General features: G+C 40.8%; 1 pseudogene; it reads left to right on the forward strand.

Moving 5' to 3' along the window:
- Window positions 1–981: 981 nt before the first annotated feature.
- LOC148006406 (ubiquitin-ribosomal protein eL40 fusion protein pseudogene) lies at window positions 982–1,390 on the forward strand (annotated as a pseudogene).
- Window positions 1,391–8,344: the final 6,954 nt, after the last annotated feature.

Consider the following 8,344-nt stretch of genomic DNA (forward strand, 5'->3'; position numbering starts at 1 on the left):
TTGTTGTTATTAAAATCTCGTTGTAATAAAATACCCACCACACCCATCCAAATAGAGCACACAAAACTAACACAGTTCCACTTGGTGAGATTTAATGGGAGAACAAGACAAGGGAAAGGGGCGAGAGAAAGAAGAGAAAAGAATGAAGAGAAGAGAGAGCATGAGGGCAGAAGAAGTCTGCCTTTCATTTGGAATATGACATAACTACTCCCACGTGGAGTTGGGATTTGGACCAGAGGAATACTGGGAATGTAGGGCTGTTGCCATGTCAACAGTTACCAAATGGTGTCGCTGTTCAAGGCAATTCCTGATACCAACAATACTGCTGTTATAATTCGACATATTTCAAAAAGTAGTTCACAAAAAAACAAAGTCTATATACACAGGGAATTTTTCTTTCATCATTAGCTGTTACTCGTTCTGCCACATGACCATTATATTTATGGAGATGAAAGTAAATATTATCTCATAAGGAAAATTACTGACTTAGGATAACCAGAGATTGTTAATAAGGATTATTATAATCCAACTATTAGGATAACACTACTTTATAATAATATTACTTCTAATAATCCCCCTGGTGTTCCAAAATATGATAGTACAGGTCCTAAAACTGCCACCCATTCCTACTTGTCTCAAGCTCTGGCTGAATCTTTCGTGCACTGTGACAGCCAATTCTGTGAACAACTGACTCATAAAAGGCCAGTGAAAGAAGAACACAGACTGGAAACAATTTTAAAAAAAGTCTATTCAGTCCCAAATCAAAGGACACCTGCCTGTTAAGATAAAGGACAGAGCAAGCAGTGAAGATCCAGGTAAATATATTTAAAATGCAAATTATACCAGCCCTCAACAAACACCAAGAAGTCAACAAAATGATCTAAGTATTAAAAAGAAAAAAACAAACAAACAAACAAAAAACCACAAAAACCCCAAACCACTTTTTCTCTTCAACAAGGTGGCCAAGTAGCAGATGCCAACATGCAGATCTTCATGAAGACTCTAATGGGCAAGACCATTACTCTTGAGATCGAGCCCAGTGACACCATCAATAATGATCCAAGACAAGGAAGGCATCCCACCGACCAGCAGAGCTGATATTCGCTGGCAAACAGTTGGAGGATGGCCACACACTGTCCAACTACAACATCCAGAAAGAGTCCACCTTGTACCTGGTGCTGCGTCTGCACAGTGGCATCATCGAGTCATCCCTTTGTCACCTTGTCCAGAATTACAATTGTGACAAGATGATCTGCCACAAGTGCTACTCATGCCTGCACACAGTGTAGTCAACTGTTACAAGAAGTTCGGTCACTCCAACAACCTGAGCCCCAAAGAAGCTCAAATAAAGCTGGGCCCATACCTGGCCTGTGACCCTGTGACCAAATAAAATCCATTGACTGGGGCAAAAAAGAGAGAGAGAGAGAAAGAGAGAGAGAGAGAGAGAGAGAGAGAGAGGGAGAGAGAGAGAGAGAGAGAGAATGACAAAGAAAAATATCAAGCTGGGCACAGGACTTAAACGCTAGCATTCAGAGACAGAGGGCAGGCACATCTCTGTAAGTCTGAAGGCAGCCTGGTCTACAAAGTGAGTTCCAGGACAGCCAGGGCTATACAGAAAACCCTGACTCTAAAACAAAACAAAATTCTGACAATTAGCTTTCCTGTGTAAAACCATTATGACTCTTTAGCATATCCAACAAAAATTCATGTATTGGTGGCAAGAAAATACACTGTTAACTATGAATACTCTATGCTGGTACAGCACACCAGACCAACCCACATTTGGAAAACAGCTGTGTAAGAAATATAGTAAGACACACATTTAAACAACTAACATTATTGGATTTTGTACTAAAAACTGAGATCTTATGAGTAAACTGTAGTGGTTTGGCTTGATGCTGCTTGTATATTATTGTTCATATTGGTTCCTCAAGAGGAGTTGACCCCACCCCACAAGCAGAGCATCATGTACTTAGGTGATGCTATGTGAACCTTCTCTCCACTTTAATAGGTCAATAAAAGGTTAGAGCCTATGATTGCGTAGTGGATAGGAAAGGTGGGACTGGAGGCTCAGGAGTGGGTGCCAGGTAGAAGGAGAAAAAGAGAGAAGGAAGAGGAGAGAAGGAAGCCACTATGCACCAGAATCATGTGGCTGGGAGAAACCAGAAGTAATAAGGAGTCTTAGAATTGGGAAATAAGTTAGTATTGTATTAGATATGCCCAATCTAGGCATATAACTTATAATTAAAAAATTTGGATTGTGTGTCTTTTACATGGGTTGTTAGGGTTGGAAACTTTAGTAACAAATTGACAAACCCATGTCTGGCTTAGAACCGAAGTAACCCGATACAGAAATCCACCCCCATCCACTCAATATTAACAACTAGAGCTTCACTCTAAAGCTGCTTCAGGGTGGAAATTAAGCATGAGTCTAAAGGGTGTACAGAGAGCTAACTGAGAGGCTCCCTGCCCAAGCCCCAAGCAAACCGAGGCAACCAGAGGTAGCACACCAGCCCTGAGTTTGGACACAAGGTGGCGCCAATGCCACAACATAGTTGGGGTTCCCTGAGTCTGAGAGAAAAAAAAAAAGGACAGGAAGTCAAGGTTGCCTGAGATGAGGCCTTCACAACTGAAAATTAGCAACTGAAAACACAGCAGGTATCTTTCCAAAGCTTTCTCACAGATAACAATGGGCTGACCTAGGCATCTCTCTCCCAAGTCAACCTTCCCGTGCACACTTAGATTTCCAACATCCCTCCACTTCTAAACAGGGCACAGGACACAGGTAGCAAGACCAGCTCTCTCAACTGCTTACACTGCAGGCTGTGTAAGATCAATACACAGGCTGAAGGCTATACAGGACAGTAAAAGACAAAAGCCAAGGTTCTTTGTACAGTCAGCCCCTCCCTACTAGTGAAAGAATCTGAAAGGAGCTTTATGTCCTAAATCAAACACCAGAAGGAAACAAAGATAAAAGAAACTTCAGACCAAACATAAGAATTAAAATAGTACCACTGCACTCTTTTCCTCCTTCGCTTTTTCCCACATAAGGTGCTATAGAGAATTGAGGAGTTTCTTAAGTAGTGAATATAAAAAGCAGTGATTTTGTTTTTAACATTCTTAGCTTCTCAGAGTATATATGACCAAAGTCTAAGAAATTAAATTTGCCAAGGTAAGTTGAAGAAAATGTTTGCATTTTCTACAGGCTAACTCTAAAAGCTGTACCAGGATCCACTCTGACATAACAATTTACCAGCAAAACTTGTAATTATAAACAGTATGATCTGCTCTCGTTAAGCAAATATCTTGATTGATTAGTACTTAACTTTAACTCAACGAATAAATAAAATAGTTTGATTCAGTCATCACAGAGACAACAACAGTACAATTATACAGTAATGAAAATGTAGCTCTACCTTATGTCTATATAACAAGGAACTATAGTAAGGACTAAAGAGGGCTAATATTGCACCTTCCTTAAGAGGCATGGACCTGGGCTGGAGTGATAGCTCAGTGGATAAGAGGTCCTGAGTTCAATTCCCAACAACCACACGGTGGCTCACAACCATCTGTAATGGGATCTGATGTCCTATCCTGATGTGTCTGAAGACAGCTACAGTGTACTCATGTTAATTAATTAATTAGCCATGGACCCAGAGAAACAAGGTGAAATCATATAAACCAGTATGAAGACAACCAGGCAATCAAGCACAGTGATATATGAAGAGATCTTAAATGACAAATATGTATCAGTCAACTGCACGGGTTAAAAAAAAATGACACTGACATACATATTGACAGCAACTTGCTGTCAATTGGGGGCAAACATACACAACTATGACCATCAAGAAGACTCAAAATTAAGAAAAACTTGGGTAGTAATACTCAATAAAGAAAGACAAGTGCTAAAATGATCAGAAAGGAATAAGTCTAGATTGGGTAAATGAAAAGTCAGAAAGAAATTATTTGGTATAAAAAAAGGAAAATAAAATTAATTAAATAAGTAAATAATTGGGGGCCAGAAACAGATGGAACAATCTCACTGGGCAAAAAAAAGTAGGTGAATAGGTGTCTTACAGTTTTATTGCTGTGAAGAGGCGCTGTTACTGAGTCAACTTTGATAAGGAAAACTGACATTGGGCTGGCTTACACTCTCAGGAGTTTAGTCCATTATCGCCATGGTGGGAAGCATGGCAGCATTCAGGGAGGCATCGTGCTGGAGAAGGAGCTGAGAGTTCTACATCTTCATCTGAAGGCAGGAGCAGAAGACTGTGTCGACACTGGTCATAGCTTGAATATAAAGACCTCACAGCCCACTTTCCCAGTGACCCACTTCCTCCAACATGGCCACACATACTCCAACAAGCCCCCACCTCCTAATAGTGCCACTCCTTATACGACAAGCATTCAAGCATATGAGCCTATGGTGGTCATTCCTATTCAAATCTTCACAGCAGATAAGTCTTCAGACAGGGAGTTCATAGCTAAAACTATATAAAAATTAAAATTTCCAGATATCTTCACCAACCCATAAGACAAACTACTCATTCATTCCAGAGACTAGACCCAGGAAGAGTAGATAGAGCTGGTAGAAGAGGCAACCAATACAAAGGGGTAATTTGGTGATACCCTTTCTAGACTGACAATTATGGCCCTTTCCTGACCTTCTTTGACAAATCCAAAAATGTTCTCTGCTATGTATGTACCCTTTCTCAAGCAAGAAAAAACAGATCTTTCTCTAGGAAATCACAAGCATGCACCCCAAAGGACCTCAGGGGCAACCCTAATCCTGAGTTCCTGCATGAAGACCCTGAGAGATGAAGTGAAGCCTGGGATACTTGTACAGACTCCAAGGTGTTGGAAGCGCCAAAGCTGTGATTTCTGCCAGGGAGAGTTGCTTACATGGGATAGAACCAGCCTGGAAGAGATATATTTTACAGGCAGAAAGATGGAGGGATGGTGCCATCTAAGCCTCCGATATCAGATATTAAGCTACAGCCCTGGTTCTCAACCTTCCTAATGCTGCGACCCTTCAATACAATTCCTTGTGTTGTGGTGAACCCAACCATAAAATTATCTTTGTTGCTACTTCATAACTGTAATTTTGCTACTGTCATGAATCATAATGTAAATATATGTTTACAGATGGTCTTAGGAAGCCCCTGTAAATGGGTCATGACCCACAGGTGGGACGTCTGACCTAGGGGACTTGATGTTTACATGCTGCCTTATCAGTCTTGCTTGGTCCAGCGTTTTCTGACTATGCCCCCATTCCTCCTTTTAGGAAATAGTAATACATATCTTTTCCATTGTATGTTGAAATTAATTCACTTTTCGAATTCACAGGGTTTTATCGAGACTGTGGGAGACCATGGGGACTTCTAAAGTAGGATTAAATATACTTCGTATTATAACAATGGCCTTTGGAGCCTGGGAGGGAAATGTGGTGGTTTGAATGAGAATATCTCCCATAGGCTCAAATGTCTGAACCCTGGAGATGACTTTACAGGCTATACCTTTCTAGGGGCTAGCTCTGAGGCTAGTATATATTGACTAGCCCCAATTCCTGTTCACTCTCTCTGCTTCATATTTGGGGTTTAACATGTGATCTCTCAGCGCCCTGCCATGATGGTCTCATGGAAGCCCAACCAAAATAAACTCTTCCATAAAATGACTTGGTCATGGTATTTCATTATAGCAACAGAAAAGCAAATAAGTCAGGCTATAAGTAACTGAAGATTAAAACATTTTTTTCTTAATCTTAAAAAGGTCATGATAAAATTGGGCACAAAACCAGTAAAAAGCACTCAACATCTCTAACCATTAATATAGATAGCAATTCCTCTAAATATTGCAGTGTCCCATCCTCCTGCTTAACAGAACAAACGGTTCCTCCAGCTTCTGGAACAAGGCAGCCAAGTGCTCATCCTACAACCAAGAAAAGACATTCCAATAAACAGCAGGTACAGCTCCCTGCCACAAAAATAACTTTAAAATCCCAACACACTTACAGATACAATTTCATGTTTTTTACACTGTTTTGATTAGTTTGCTTTTTTTTCTCCATCTTTATTAACTTGGGTATTTCTTATTTACATTTCAATTGTTATTCCCTTTCCCGGTTTCCAGGACAAAATCCCCCCTAACCCCTCCCCATCACCTTCTATATGGGTGTTCCCCTCCCCATCCTCCCCCCCATTACAACCCTCCCCCAAACAATTACATTCACTGGGGATTCAGCCTTGGCAGGACCAAGGGCTTCCCCTTCCACTGGTGCTCTTACTAGACTATTCATTGCTACCTATGCAGTTGGAGCACAGGGTCAGTCCATGTATATATACTCTTTGGGTACTGGCCTAGTCCCTGAAAGCTCTGGCTGGTTGGCATTGTTGTTCATATGGGATCTCAAGCCGCTTCAAGCTTTTTAAGTCTTTTCTAAGATTCCTTCAATGGGGATCCATTCTCAGTTCAGCGGTTTGCCGCTGGCATTCGCCTACGTATTTGCTGTATTCTGGGTGTGTCTCTCAGCAGAGATCTACATCTGGTTCCTGTTGGCCTGCACTTCTTTGCTTCATCTATGTGGGGCAGTCTCTGAATGGGTTTTCCTTCTGCCTCTGTTCTAAACTTTGCCTCCCTATCCCGTCCCAAGGGTATTCTTATTTCCCTTTTAAGAAGGAGTGATGCATTCGTATTTTGGTCATCCTCCTTGGGTTTCATGTGTTCTGTGCATCTAGGGTAATTCGAACATTTGGGTTAATATCCACTTATCAATGAGTGCATACCATGTGTGTTTTTCTGTGATTGGGTTACCTCACTCAGGATGATAGTTTCCAGTTCCATCCATTTGCCTATGAATTTCATAAAGTCATTGTTTTTGATAGCTGAGTAGTATTCCAGTGTGTAGATGTACCACGTTTTTTTTATCCATTCCTCTGTTGAAGGGCATCTGGGTTCTTTCCAGCTTCTGGCTATTATAAAATAAGACTGCTTTAAACAGAGTGGAGCATGTGTCTTTGTTATATGTTAGGGTATCTTTTGGGTATCTGCCCAAGAGAGGTATAGCTGGGTCCACAGGTAGTTCAATATCTAATTTTCTGAGGAACGTCCAGACTGATTTCCAGAATGGTTGTACCAGTCTGCAATCCCACCGACAATGGAGGAGTGTTCCTCTTTCTCCACATTCTCGCCAGCATCTGCTGTCACCTGAGTTTTTGATCTTAGCCAGTCACTGGTGTGAGTTGGAATCTCAGGGTTGTTTTGATTTGCATTTCCCTTGTGACTAAAGATGTAAAGATGTTGAACACTTCTTTAGGTGTTTCTCAGTCATTCGGCATTCCTCAGTTGTGAATTCTTTGTTTGGCTCTGAGCCCTATTTTTTAATATGGTTATTTGTCTCCCTGCAGTCTAATTTCATGAGTTCTTTGTATATTTTGGATATAAGCCCTCTATTGGTTGTAGGATTAGTAAAGATCTTTTCCCTATCTGTTGGTTGCCATTTTGTCCTTACAACTGTGTCCTTTGCCTTATAGAAGCTTTGCAGATTTATGAGATCCCATTTGTCGATTCTTGATCTTAGAGCATAAGCTATTGGTGTTTTGTTCAGGAAATTTTCTCCAGTGCCCATGTGTTCGAGGTTTTCCCCCACTTCCTCTTCTATAAGTTTGAGTGTATCTGGTTTGATGTGGAGGTCCTTGATCCACTTGGACTTAAGCAAGCTTTGTACAGGGTGATAAGAATGGATAGATCTGCATTCTTCTACATGCTTACCTCCATTTGAACCACCACCATTTTCTGAAAATGCTATCTTTTTTCCTTGGCTCCTTTGTCAAACATTAAGTGACCATAGGTGTGTGGGTTCATTTCTGGGTCTTCAATTCTATTCCACTGGTCTATCTGTCTGTCTCTATACCAATACCATACAGTTTTTATCACTATTGCTCTGTAATACTGCTTGAGTTCAGGGATAGTGATTTCCCCAGAAGTCTTTTTATTGTTGAGGATAGTTTTAGCTACCCTGGGCTTTTTTGTTATTCCGGATGAATTTGCAAGTTGTTCTGTCTAACTCTATGAAGAATTGGCTTGGAATTTTGATGGGGATTGCACTGAATCTGAAGGAGTCATTAAAAGTCTTCCAACCAAAAAGAGCCCAGGTCCAGATTGGTTTAGTGCAGAATTCTATCAGACCTTCATAGAAGACCTCATACCAATACTATCCAAACTATTCCATGAAATTGAAACAGGTGGAGCACTACCGAATTCCTTCTATGAAGCCACAATTACTCTTATTCCTAAACCATACAAAGACCCAACAAAGAAAGAGAACTTCAGACCAATTTCCCTTATG

The sequence above is a fragment of the Rattus norvegicus genome, chromosome 3 (genome assembly GCF_021556685.1).
Source record: "Rattus norvegicus strain SHRSP/BbbUtx chromosome 3, alternate assembly SHRSP_T2T, whole genome shotgun sequence".
Lineage (NCBI taxonomy): Eukaryota > Metazoa > Chordata > Mammalia > Rodentia > Muridae > Rattus > Rattus norvegicus.